The 14,446-nt window shown below is 34.0% G+C and overlaps 1 protein-coding gene across 1 annotated transcript in view; it reads left to right on the forward strand.

Annotated features, from left to right (window-relative positions):
• Positions 1-463: 463 nt before the first annotated feature.
• Positions 464-14,446, forward strand: part of LOC140143992 (uncharacterized) — a 31,128-nt gene continuing 17,145 nt past the window's right edge. The window contains exon 1 of the mRNA XM_072165822.1: positions 464-977. The gene's annotated coding sequence lies outside the window, so the exon portion shown is untranslated. The remainder of the gene's footprint in view (positions 978-14,446) is intronic.

Below are 14,446 nucleotides of genomic sequence, written 5' to 3' on the forward strand. Positions count from 1 at the left end.
GTTTATGGGCCTTGTGTGTATAGTTGTGTCGCTTGTTCGTGTCCCGGTTCGTGTTTCCCTTTTGCACCATACTCAAGGAGTTGAACGAAGGAAAACCAGCTTTTGAGTGGAAAACACTCTAAAATGAAAGAAAGTACATTTTTTAGGCGATATCATGAATATTCACTCTTTTGAGAGTATACAGACTACTTTTTTCAATCCATTAAAAGTGACATTTTCCACTCTTTCCACTCGGTGTACATTTAGAGAGTTATTGTATTTTGATGATGTTGTGCAATAAAGGTAATAAACTAACACTATTGTTGTTCCCGCGTTAATTGTGAGTTCAAAAAGCTCTGGATGGACTAAAACCAGCATCCCTGGAACATCCTATCTAAGGAAACAGCCGCCCTCAAGCTGCAGCTTGGCAAAAAGAGGCTGCGTCGTTTCAGGAGGAGATTGGACCCTGACTTTGAAACGATAGCATTCATTTCAGGCCTGACGTAGGAAATTGGCGTGTGGCAAATGGCAGAGGACATACATATTCTTTTCTCATGATAATTGCTGGAATATAAACGCAGTTGCCAAGAAAGTCATCAAATTTTGTGCCAGAAACTCGCAATTTCATCATCGTCATCACCTACGCCATCCTTTGCATATCTATACCTATCTTTTGTTATCTAAATATCTCAACAAAAGATATTGAAAGATTGGGTGCAAAATAAGGTGTATATTGGTGTATTTTACAACAATTTTGGGCGCTTTGAGCCCATGATAAGGTGGTGGGAATCTATTTCTACATGTACATGTACAAAATAAGTCAGCTACGCCATTGCGATTTTTTTCCTTAAATACCCTTTATATTTCTAAGGGTGTGACCCAAAGGAATAAAGCCTGGAATTACTTTTTTATTGGAGTTCTCAAGATATTTTGGATCAATAATTGGAATATTACTAGTTTGAGGATTGTTTGGAGCCAAACATAGAGATAAATCAAAGGTAAGTTTGATGAAAAATTGGTGAAGTTAGTCAAGTGTTTTTGCCTGTCTGTGTGTGGACGTGTGTACACTGATTGTCGAATGCGCAATCAAGTGCCATCTTCATTTCAAACACGTATCATGTTTGTTAAAAGTCTAAAATTATTGATTATAAGTAATATTATCATGATTATTTGTAATTTAAACCAAAACAATTGCATTTTTATTCTTCAATATCTACACAATTCAATATTTTTGATATGAATTTTGATTCAAAGACCAACTTTGTGCTCTTTGAATATTATGCTTGACATGGTTAATTTTCAATACAAATTGCGATATTATCACGATTGTAAATATTTTTATCCAACATTTATGACTCAAAAATAATCCTCTTATCCATCTAGCAAATCCTGGGAGCACAATTTAAAGCTTTAATCTTTAAATATATTTATATCATTAATGCAATGTTGTGGAAATAAGAAAACATTTTCAGGGATGACCTTTGATATTATTTTCCGGGTCTTTTTTTGGCTCGATTTCCGTCCGATACCAATTCAGTATGGCTGTATGCATGCTGGGCATTGCTAAAAACTCATCAAATTGATAATTTTCTGGCAAAATTTTTTTTTTTATTAAACTAGACAAGTTTGTGAACATTGAAAGACATTTGTTGTGGATAATTATTTGAAATATTGTCATGAAAACGGAAAAAATTGAAATGTTTTGATAACAAAAAATATCTCGATTGCACATGACTTCCGAATAGTTTGGGATACCCAAGCATCCGTTTGGCTTCTTCCGTTGCCATGGAAGTGGTATCACTATTTGGCACAATAGGACATATTAACAGGACTATCCTGGAGTTCTGTGATTCCGAGATAAGAGACGTCCCGTGTCATATTTTTTGCTCATCAAGTTATAAATTTATTATTTTTACAAACGCAATAAGTAAAAAATTTACACAGTATCATAAGGTAAATAGTGTGGGTTATATTGGTATTGGCTGACACGATATCTTGCTTCATGCTATATACGATGCCATTAAACTTATGAACTATTAATTTATTAATTTTTCTCGATGAAGTTCTGTTATTTTTTTAATTTTAATATTATTATAAAATCACAGACATAAAATATAGCGGTATTTATTAAATAAATAATGTCATGTGTATTTTCTTAGTCAACCATATGATTTTTCAATTAAAAGTATTGTGTGACAAAAATAGCGCGCCACAAGAATATAATATGACAATGAAAATGGTTTGCGCATGCGCATATAAGTCAATATCTTTATTAATTGTTGTCGGAAAAGTATAATGTTTCATTTCGCATATATATTGGTGTCATCGCGGAAAAGAAATTAAATATTGTTTGGTATATACCACGAAACGCTAATGTTGGTACATGTACGTTGGCCATTATGAAAACATAAATATATCTGGTTTGCATTTATATAAATGATATATTTATAAATTTGTATTAATTATCTATTAATTTATTTATAGTTAATTTTTGCTTGTTTATATTTTATGTATATTCATTTATTAATTTCATTCGAGTTAGGCCCACATGCCGGATGCAAACGATTAGATAAAAAAATTTAGAATAAAATAGTTTTCTATGTTCGAAAAATATATGCATTCATATTTTCCTTCTGTATCTAAATTGGATTGAACATCGTATACCAGAAACACTAGATTTAAAGTTGTTTTTTTAATAATGATATTAATTATTAACTCATTACATCTTCTTTAAATTAGTAACGTAAATGCATATTTGTGCATCAGTCTATTTGCATTGCAATGCTGTAAATTAATAACAAAATTAATGTAATGTATATTTGATTAGACACTAGGGAAGAACAAGGTAAACATATAAACATGGTAAATACTACAGCCCTGAGCCCCAACTCGTGCATCACATCTGAATCATCATTGATAAAATATCATTTTGTGTCTACTGTCTATGCAATTATATCATTACACAGGCCCATAATATATCTATTTTCTGTAAGATAGGGAAGACCTGGTAGAAATGACACTTAGAAATTAAGTGAACACATGTGGCCATATCAGTATCAGACCATGATAAGCATGCATATATGATAAGAATTAGCTGCAAATAATTATGGTATACCCTTAATTATACTTTGTAAATAACGAATTAGGTATTATTTGCCGGTTTACACATAATACGAATCATTTAAACACCATTAAGGGAAGGGGTATGAACGTTTGGACAGTATTTATTGTGGGCCATTAGAGCACATCAGACATATCGAATTGCATTCTGAATACGAAGAATGTCCTTCTGATATCAAATAATTTTGATTTTTGGGCAAATCATTAAAAATTGATATTTTTGATATTTAAGAGTACTTGAAGTAAACTTTATAAATCTGATGATTTATACTTAAAGTGTATGTAGGTGGGATGAAAAGCCGACGATCAATTGAAAATTTTGACCTTTCGTATTGAAGATATGGATTTTCCCCCAAAACACCAATGTAAAAGGTCAAAATTTTCAATTGATCGTCGGCTTTTCCTCCCAGCTACATACACTTTAAGAATATATCATTAGATTTATAAAATTTATTTCGAGGACTGTTATATATCAAAAATTTGAAAAATATCAAATTTTAATAATTTGTCATAAAATTTGTATTATATCGTGAATTTCAAAAATGAAAATTATTTGATATCAGAAAGACATGCTTCGTATTCAGAATGCAATTCGATACGTCTGAGGTGCTCTCATGTCCCAAAAAATACTGTCGAAACGCCATAAAGGCTCATTCTAGATCCCTTAATTCGGGAAACGAAAAAGCGGTAGGCCTATGTGCTTTGGTTCACGATGAAGTGCCTGATTCCCAGGGCTTGATTGTTCAAAATGATGTGAAAATGTTTAAAAAGTTGCAGCCCTTTAAAATATCAAGTTGATTTTATATGGCGGCTTTAATATAGGGTCAAGCGTAAAGGGATAAAAATGAATAAAAGGATCACGGTTTTCATAATGAAACGTTTTAATTGAAATGTTTAGTATACTCATGAACAACTGAAATAAAACGAGTTATTTTAATACTGCTACCATGGCAACGCAGTACGTTTGTTATTAATATAGGTATTTAAACCCCCCAAATAAGGCTTCATTTCATAACCAGAATAAAATGTCTGGGTTTTATATCCCGAATTCAGATTTTATTTGAACCTTGAAGTTATTGTGAGCACAAAACTTTTGCATGTAAATATGTGCCCACACATTTACTTTATACCAATGCCAATGGACCATGAAATTGAAAATAGCAGAGGGCAGTACGAGTAAGCGACCCGGTAAGCGACATTGTGGAATGAAATTAAACTACGTGAGTTCATACTTCAGTCGTCGCGAGATCAAGGAAAGACCTATTTCATTAGTTTATTTTTCTGTTCTGTTGTACTAAAGCGACTTTATGGGGCAAACTTTATGTACTTTGCTTTATAGTGGGTTGCTTTACTTCACGGGCTTTCAAGCTGGGTGAGGAAAATTGAACTTTTGGTGAAAAGAAATAAAAGAATTCCTTTACCTAATTGGCTCATCAATACCCGTCAATTTTTGAATGTGCAAGTTCAAAAGTCAGGTTTATTTTTCATGCACTGTCGTTTCGGAATCCAATAGCTTGTATTTAAAATACGATTCAAGTGATGAGGCCTAAATGCACTTGAATAGATGTATGGCATGTATGGCATTAACATGAATGAACGAGTGAATGAATGAACGAAAGAACAAACGAATGAATGAAAAGAATGAAGAAAGAATAATGAATGAATGAATTAACAAAGTGAACAAAATAATGAGTGAACGAATGAACAACTGAATGAACGAGTGAATGTGTGAACGAATAAAAGAATGGGTGGACCTGGGGGTGGACTAATGACTGACTGACTGACTGACTGAATGAATGACTGAATGAATGAATGAATGAATGAATGAATGAATGAATGGATGAATGAATGAAAAACGAACGAACGATCAACGAACAGACAAACGAATGAACGAACGAACGACCGAATGTAAAGGTTGAACTCTTGCATTAGGCCCTATATGAAAGTGCACTCAATGACAACATGCATGGCGCAGGTCTTGTGTCATGTGGAAGAGATTAGGGCAGTACAATTACCTTTTAAATTTCTCCCTGGAATAAGAAATTTAGTTGTAATGATTTTGTGATGAATGAGGTCTTACTAGTTAATGTCCATGGGATTTGATATGGTGTTGGGACAATGTAATGGTGTTTTCCTAAGTTGGTTTGACATTTTTTCTACACCTTAAAAATAGAAACAAACCAAAAACACAGAGAAAATTCTTTGTAACCCAATTATGTGTAAAAATAGCACGTACTCTTTTGAGTGAAAAATTCACTCTCCCAAACAGTAAGAAGAGTGAAAATCACTCTAAAAGAGTGAAATACACTCCTAAAAGAGTGGAAATCAGTATTTCAAGGTAAGGGACATTACTCGAAAAAGAGCAATGTCCCTTAATATATCATAAAGAAAGGTTTCCACTCTTTTAGGAGTGGTTTCACTCTTTTAGGAGTGATTTTCACTATTTTACATTAAGAGAGTATGCTCACTGTGCTGCATGTGACTTTATGGGGGCAAACTTTATGTACTTTGCTTTATAGTGGGTTGCTTTACTTCACGGGCTTTCAAGCTGGGTGAGGAAAATTGAACTTTTGGTGAAGAAATAAAAGAATTCCTTTACCTAATTGGCTCATCAATACCCGTCAATTTTTGAATGTGCAAGTTCAAAAGTCAGGTTTATTTTTCATGCACTGTCGTTTCGGAATCCAATAGCTTGTATTTAAAATACGATTCAAGTGATGAGGCCTAAATGCACTTGAATAGATGTATGGCATGTATGGCATTAACATGAATGAACGAGTGAATGAATGAACGAAAGAACAAACGAATGAATGAAAAGAATGAAGAAAGAATAATGAATGAATGAATTAACAAAGTGAACAAAATAATGAGTGAACGAATGAACAACTGAATGAACGAGTGAATGTGTGAACGAATAAAAGAATGGGTGGACCCGGGGGGTGGACTAATGACTGACTGACTGACTGACTGAATGAATGACTGAATGAATGAATGAATGAATGAATGAATGAATGGATGAATGAATGAAAAACGAACGAACGATCAACGAACAGACAAACGAATGAACGAACGAACGACCGAATGTAAAGGTTGAACTCTTGCATTAGGCCCTATATGAAAGTGCACTCAATGACAACATGCATGGCGCAGGTCTTGTGTCATGTGGAAGAGATTAGGGCAGTACAATTACCTTTTAAATTTCTCCCTGGAATAAGAAATTTAGTTGTAATGATTTTGTGATGAATGAGGTCTTACTAGTTAATGTCCATGGGATTTGATATGGTGTTGGGACAATGTAATGGTGTTTTCCTAAGTTGGTTTGACATTTTTTCTACACCTTAAAAATAGAAACAAACCAAAAACACAGAGAAAATTCTTTGTAACCCAATTATGTGTAAAAATAGCACGTACTCTTTTGAGTGAAAAATTCACTCTCCCAAACAGTAAGAAGAGTGAAAATCACTCTAAAAGAGTGAAATACACTCCTAAAAGAGTGGAAATCAGTATTTCAAGGTAAGGAACATGAAAAAAAAAAGAGCAATGTCCCTTAATATATCATAAAGAAAGGTTTCCACTCTTTTAGGAGTGGTTTCACTCTTTTAGGAGTGATTTTCACTATTTTACATTAAGAGAGTATGCTCACTGTGCTGCATGTGCTGCATGGTATGGTATATAGACAAAAGATCGTTTTAGAATGACCAAAAAGGCCACAAAAAAGGCATTGATTATTAACATTAATCTGTTAATAAATCCAAACCAAAAGAACCATGAAATTTGCTGATGTAAAGAGAGAAAAAAAACACCGCGAAACAAAATTATTTATGATGAAATGTTACGAGTGATTTCCTTTTATTTTCTGTGTTAAATTTTACTTGAGCATCTTTTATGACCAGATGCATAGTACATAATCAAGTACATTACTATTTGTTTTTGAAAATTCCAATAAATAGCAAACAAAATGTTAAAAATATCAGGCAAGAAGCTGAATGAATGTATTCAACTCGAAAATAATTAGATGCATACCATCAACATGAGGCTGCCCCTGTTTTACGTATTCAAGGGATTACACGAATTAACTCCAGGGCAAAAGGGATGATACTGTTTTATCATTTTAGTGGAATCATGCGTGCTATTTATCAAATGGAAATCTTTAATCTTCCCTCAGAGAAGAGAGACACGGCCATCTATGGACCATAAGAGCCACATCCCAATGGCATAGTCCAATAACCTCAATTACATAATCATAGTGCAAAATTTGACCTCAAGTTGTAGAGTATGAATGTACAAATGTATTTGGGTTAACGAACTGTGCCGTAAAAGTTGAGCATGTTGTGGATTTCAGTGACACGACCATGTCTGAAACAAAAACATGCATGAAAAGAGGCGCGAGCGAGCATTGGGATATTCCAGTTGAAATCCTTACGCCCCCTATAGAAGACGTGACCTTAATCGTCAAAACAGGGTGTGTGAAATTCAAATTGGGTTACCAGATTGGATGATTCCATTTGAAATCAATACCCATGTGTTGGACATTAAGGTCATGTCTTCCATATGGGTGTAAAGATTTTAAATGGAATGGCCCATTGTCGCTTTACAGACGGAGAGGCACTTCGTGTTTTACCAGCCGAACGCTTTTAAAACAAAATAATTTTAACCCACTACTGCGATGCGCTGATCGCTATGGAGCCAAATCACAGATTTGCGGGGGAAAAATCAGAATTTTAAACCACGAATTGAACATTTGCAACCATGCAAAGGTTAGGAATGGCGGTTCTTTTACAAGTATGTTCTCACTTTGTATTATTTTCTGCCTAATCCATATTACTGATGCGTTTGACAATAACACAGCTGATATGCATCTTGGGCGTACTGCCCTTTACTCATCCACTCTCAATAAACCACCTCCTTGCGATTATTTGTCATCTTTTAATAACAAATGTGTCAAAACGCGGCAAAATAAACTAGACATTCCGATTCTTGCATGCAGTATCATGAAAATGAATATATCGAAATTAAAAAAAATGAATAAAGGCGTTGGTGTAAAAAAATCCTGAAATTAACTATGGAACAAATGCGCTGCATGCAATTGGGACGAAAAAAAATCATGGCTATTTCTGAAATTGTATATTCCTGGTGTTGAAACAAGCAGTGGTCTTTAAGATGAACCAAATATAGACAGAAGAAGCACTTTGTTAATTAAATCTGTAGGAATTAGGTACTGGCATGTTTGCGTGTCAACTCTGCTGGGAATTTATAGGTTACAAACTAATTTGATCATTCAAGTCATGCATGTAAAAAGGAGGTTTTATTTAATTACAAGTTATTTGATTTAAGTGCTAGGAGTCAAAACACACATCTTCACAAGACATTGGTTTAGGATGTTTTCTCTATACACTCTTAGGGTTCCAAATAGAAACTAAAAAAAATTGAAAGGTTCTTAAGGGGTGGGGTATGAACGTTTGGACAGTGTTTATTGTGGGACATTAGAGCACATCAGACATATCGAATTGCATTCTGAATACGAAGAATGGCCTTCTGATATCAAATAATTTTGATTTTTGAAATTCGCAATGTAATACACATTTTATGGCAAATCATTAAAATTGATATTTTTGATATTTAACAGTACTCGAAGTAAACTTTATAAATCTGATGATTTCTACCTAAAGTGTATGTAGGTGTGATGAAAAGCCGACGATCAATTGAAAAATTTTGACCTTTCGTATTGAAGATATGGATTTTTCCCAAAACACCAAAAAAAATTAGGTCTTTTGGGGAAAAATCCATATCTTCAATATGAAAGGTCAAAATTTTCAATTGATCGTCGGCTTTTCCTCCCAGCTACATACACTTTAAGACTATATCATTAAATTTATAAAATTTACTTCGAGGACTGTTATATCTCCAAATGTGAAAAATATCAAATTTTAATAATTTGTCATAAAATTTGTATTATATCGTGAATTTCATAAAATGAAAATTATTTGATATCAGAAAGACATTCTTCGTATTCAGAATGCAATTCGATAGGTCTGATGTGCTCTCATGTCCCACAAAAAATGCTGTCGAGACGCTCAAAACGCTCATTCCAGTTCCCTTAAGATGTCCTGTATCATATTGTATGTATATCACCTAAAGCAGTTCACAAAATACTAAAAAGGTTCTGTTAAAGGCCAGAAAGAACTATTTTGGAGTTTCTTGGAATTTCCGAGGACCCCTATAGGACCGTTTTATATAGGAGTGTATCTACATTTGATTAAACCTATTGACACCAAAATGCATCATTCGCGATTTCTATACATTTCTAGATCCTACCTGTTATGTTGGGCGTTCCAATAGGCTAAAATTTCCGTGTCTTTGAGCAATATGATTTCAAGACACAGTGTATACATGTGTAGTTGATTTTCATGCATGCCACAATATTAAATATGACATATTTAATTGGTCAAGTTAAATGTAATTGATAACTCCTTAAAAACCGACCTTAAACCGAAATATATTTTCATATGTCGGTTTTTAAGAGGAGTTATCAATTACGCCCTGCATTGTGTATACATCTTATACATCTGTAGCGTGGTCAAGTTTAGCGGATGAATTGTTTCAGGGATGAATTTGGTTAGCCAAATCTATAATAAGACACATGTTAATCATCATTTTATTGTATAAGCCATTTTTTACGAATAATAAATGCATTTCGTTTTAAAATTGTGTTAGTTCTTAATGATACAAATTTTTCAAACCATTTGACTAACAAGAAAGTATTGATTTACAATTTATATTTGATCACATCTTCCAGATATACGAATGATGAAAAAGATTTATGATCTTCATCGTCTTAAAATTAATCATGGTATACTCAGTGATTATTTCTCTTCAAAACCCTTTGACCAACAGACAAATATATAATTTAAGATACAAAAATGGACAACGGGAAATCCACACACCCCTTTAGGATTGTTTCTGGACGGAGGTCGGGTGAAAAACGAAATTACGTTTACATGACTTTGTCGAAATTCGTCGTGTGACAAGAATGAGTGTATAGATGACTAGGGGGAAGCTTACTTATTTGTGTCTTCTAGTTATCCATCCCTGAATAACGAAATTCAACAATATTCAATATCCAAAGCAATATCCTCACTACAACGGCCCCCAAAACAGAACTCCCACCCCACATAATCGCAAATTGACACGAAAGCTTCATTCCATGAAGCATTTCTCTCGTATTTGATCATCTTCTACTCTTCCCTAAAAAGATCATTATAATACCAAATCTAATCACCATGGAATTCACCATATCCCGTCCAGCTCACATTGGGCGCCACATTCCTTTTTTAAAGGAATTTTTATTAATAAACACCATGACGGGAATTCACCATATCACGTCCAGCTCACATTGGGCGCCCTATTCCTTTTTTAAAGGAATTTTTATTAATAATCTTCTACTACCGGGTACGAGCGTATAAAGGAGGAGTGAATTTCAAATGGGGTTACCTGAATGGATGACTTCGTCTCCATTTAAAATATAGGCCTGTGTTGGAGATGAATTTCAACTGGACATGCTGGAAGTGCCCAAAGTTGCTCATTACATTTATCATAGGCTACCTTAGATCATAAATATAATTCAAGAAACAAAATTTTAAAATGAATATAAATAAATATACTATATTTTGTTCTGCTATCTGTGTAGCATAGACCTGTAAACAAAATAAATTTGCATGAACACATCATGGCATTTGATAAAAAAAAAACTGTGCCAGGTGCCTCTTGTCATGCTTGTAATGAAACCAACATATTCATGGTAAGTGTGAATTGATACCGTCGTCAACAGCATGGTCAAGAGGCACCCGGCATCGAATTTTCAATTAATGTACTATTTTTTCTCTCGATCACACTTTAATGCATTATTTTTTTGCTCGATCACATTAGAATTTCTGAAAGTAATGAACAGCTATATAATTAGCCATTTGTAGCACATTGTAGGCTATTTATGTATTTTAATTTGCGCATTTTGTGATTCTTTAGACCCTTTTATATGGTTTAATAAATAAAGTTTATTGTATAAATTTAACCATAGAAAACACATTGCAAGCTTTAAAATACGAATTTTTATTCCCGATCACAGCTGACATTGAATTATCACGACAAATATTTGGTTTTACATTTTTTAAAGAAAATTAAACACTAAAGCGCTATTTACATGGAGACTTTACCCTTGCCTACATAATAACCATAAATTTTATTTTGATGGATGACTTGCCCTGGCGATGCAATTTACATGGGGACATAGAGTCCAGCAATTGTGACCTCAATCAACTATATCTGGGGCCCCCCTATGTGACCTATAAAACCATAACCAGGTAAATACATAACAAAAGTGTGTAAAAGCCATCAACATTCCAGAGAAACTCTCAGGAGAGTGTAGTACTGTCTTGAAAAAATAGCCCCGGTTCTATTTTGAGGAAACTATGAAAGGTCAGAGGTCCAGGGTATTGCCTGGCAAAATTACCAATATACACGAGGACTTTCCCTTGCTGGAAATAAATTTCCAGCAATAGAGTCTCCATGTAAACTGTGCATAAGATGATCGTTCATGGTCATCTCTTCCTTTAACGATTTTGAATAAGCTCGGTCGCCACTTAGATTATTAAAAGCTTGAATTGAAAACAGTCCTCATCTGAACTAAGTGTCTGGCGACGAAAGAAGCGTAATGATGCATCAATTCGGTGTCAAAGAGCAAATAGTTTTACCTCGCCTCAAAGACGGTTATTTTGTGCCCAATTTTATGTCAGAATTCCGTACAATCACTTCATTGTATGACTTGATTTTTTGTCAAATTTTGTAAAGCAATTTTGATAACTTTATGTAGAAATAAGGGTTTTTGAAAAGTTTGATATTTGTATAATTCACTTGTATTATAATCACCGGAAAATATATAAAGGCAAAGATTATGGCTAAAGGAGCCTCTTCTGCATGCCAGATGAGCAACGATATGCATATTTACGTGTGTGAAGTGTTAGTTCACATCATACAATGACTCAGTTTTGGATTTCTCATTAACATTCCTATAGGCGTTTGCTGATAATTATTCGCTGAGCTGAAAAGAGCAAAAATGTTCTTGTATTTCTTGGGGAAATATTATAGAGAAATCAGAGAATTAAAGTAAATATTATGTATATTTGGTATGCGGTATTATCAGTAGAGAGAGCAAAGAAGTGCAACCAAAGAGTATCTAATAAAACAGCTGCAGAGAGCAATTTATAAAGTACTTCAATCACATGACAAAATAAAATTACAAAAAAAAGTAATGAAATTTGGAAAGCGTTTATGAATACATAATAATTTTCCCCGCATCAGTTTACTTTCAGAAGATTGACACTGTCTTTTGTGTGTTGTTTTCAGCCGTAGGCAATGACTTGGTGATATATTAACTCAATGTATGTCAGCACAGATATTGGAACACAATATCTGTTGTGATGTGCCCTGAGTAATTTGATTTAATTTAATTATTTAACTTTGTTTACAAGCTGAAAGTATTTCATGAGATGGGAAACCCCCTTGTACGTGCAAGATAATGGTGTGGAAAGTCGTTTTGGAATTCCCCAAATTATTGTAAACAAAGTCAGAGCTATGTTTGGAACTTGGAAAGCCCCAGTTCATTATTGAAACAACAAGAAAAACCCCCAGGAAGTGATGTAATGTGAATGTGTATAATTAATCTTGGGAAATCCCAAGATTGCAGCAATGTTGTGAAAATGTGATTGAAGTAATGGTTTATTAATAGATGATGGTTTTTTGGCATGAGTACTGATATAAAAAGCTGGAGGTTTTTGTTGGGACTTTACAGAATGTCATGTGAGATTGAAAACTCCACATGTGTGTGATGGTCTTCGTGCTTCAAAAAAGAAGTACATTTTAACCAGTTTATATAGCCAATAATTGAGCTAATTTTAATACAGCAACGAAGAAGACAGCGAGCACACAAAAGTGCTCTTCCTCATCAAAGGATTAAAAGTTCTTCTGTCAAATTGCTGGAGTTTGCTGGGTTTGTGAAGGCCACGCATCTGTCAAAAAACAGCGGAGCTGTGTTAAAGAAACCTGTTTCCTGGAAAAAGAGTGATTGGTGAAAGAAACGCCATTTTTGGAGAAAGCAGCGCAAAGAGATATTGCGGAGAAAGCAGCGCAAGGAGATATATTTGTGGAGATAGCAGCGCAAAGGAGATTGGAGGAAGCATCATCATTTTCGTATGAGGATTTTATGTGCAAGGATTTATAAATGCAAGTGTACGATGGACTTCGCTGATTTTTGCAGAACAAGTGAATAAGGATATATTACATCAGTCGTCCAGAACATTGCAAGAACTCTAGAATCACCAACAAGAAGACCGCTGGTTAAGTACCGATATAATAAAACTGATTGTGTGATTTTATTGTAATTGTTGTTATATGTACCAAGCATACTCTATTTTCAATTAAAGACTTAGGTTTGTTAGCTTAAAATCAAACAGTGTATTTGTGTTGTGCATTTGTGTGAGTTCGGGTAAAAGGTGATTTTGGCCTTGAGTCAAGTACGACTCGTAACAAAAATTGGGGGCTCGTCCGGGAAAATACACTGTAAAAAAGTTGACATTCATTTACTGAGTCTTAAAAGTGAAAGTACAGTATGGCAGAGTTCAAAGCTGAAGAGTTTCTTGAAACTATAGATTGGGAGAAATTTGATAAGTTGAAGAAGCCTGATTTATTAGCACTTGCCAAACATTATGACTTGAAAGTAAAGCAAACTACAAGAAGACAAATAATCAAAAATGTCTTGATTGAGGTTTTAGTTGATGAAGAGTATTTTGATGAATCCATTTTGGGCAAGAGAAAAGAGGTCGAAACTGAAATCGGTGGGGACTCTGCAGTTAAATTGAAAGAGTTGGAAATTCAATTAGAACTGAGGAAAATAGAAATGGACCAAAAAGAAAAACTGGAAATGATCAAGTTAGAGAATGAAAATAAAGAAAAACAAGAAAGGCTAGATATGGAAAAACAGAAAATGTTTATTGAAGAAAAGGAAAAGGTGGCAAAATTGGAACTTGAGAAACAGAAAATGGCAATGGAAGACAAAGCGCGCCATGAAAAGATGGCGCTGGAAGCACAAAAAAAAAAAAAAGAAATTGAGTTTGAACAAGAGAAGTTAGCAAAACTAGGTGACAAATACTCATCAAGTTTCTCCTCAAAGTCAAAGTCAGGGTTTGATGTTACAGCTTGTAAAGCTTGTGCCTAAATTCAAAGAGAAAGAAGTTGACGAGTACTTTCAACATTTTGAAAAGGTAGCTACAAATTTGAAATGGCCTCCAGAGCATTG

The sequence above is a fragment of the Amphiura filiformis genome, chromosome 2, assembly GCF_039555335.1.
Source record: "Amphiura filiformis chromosome 2, Afil_fr2py, whole genome shotgun sequence".
Taxonomy (NCBI): Eukaryota; Metazoa; Echinodermata; class Ophiuroidea; order Amphilepidida; family Amphiuridae; genus Amphiura; species Amphiura filiformis.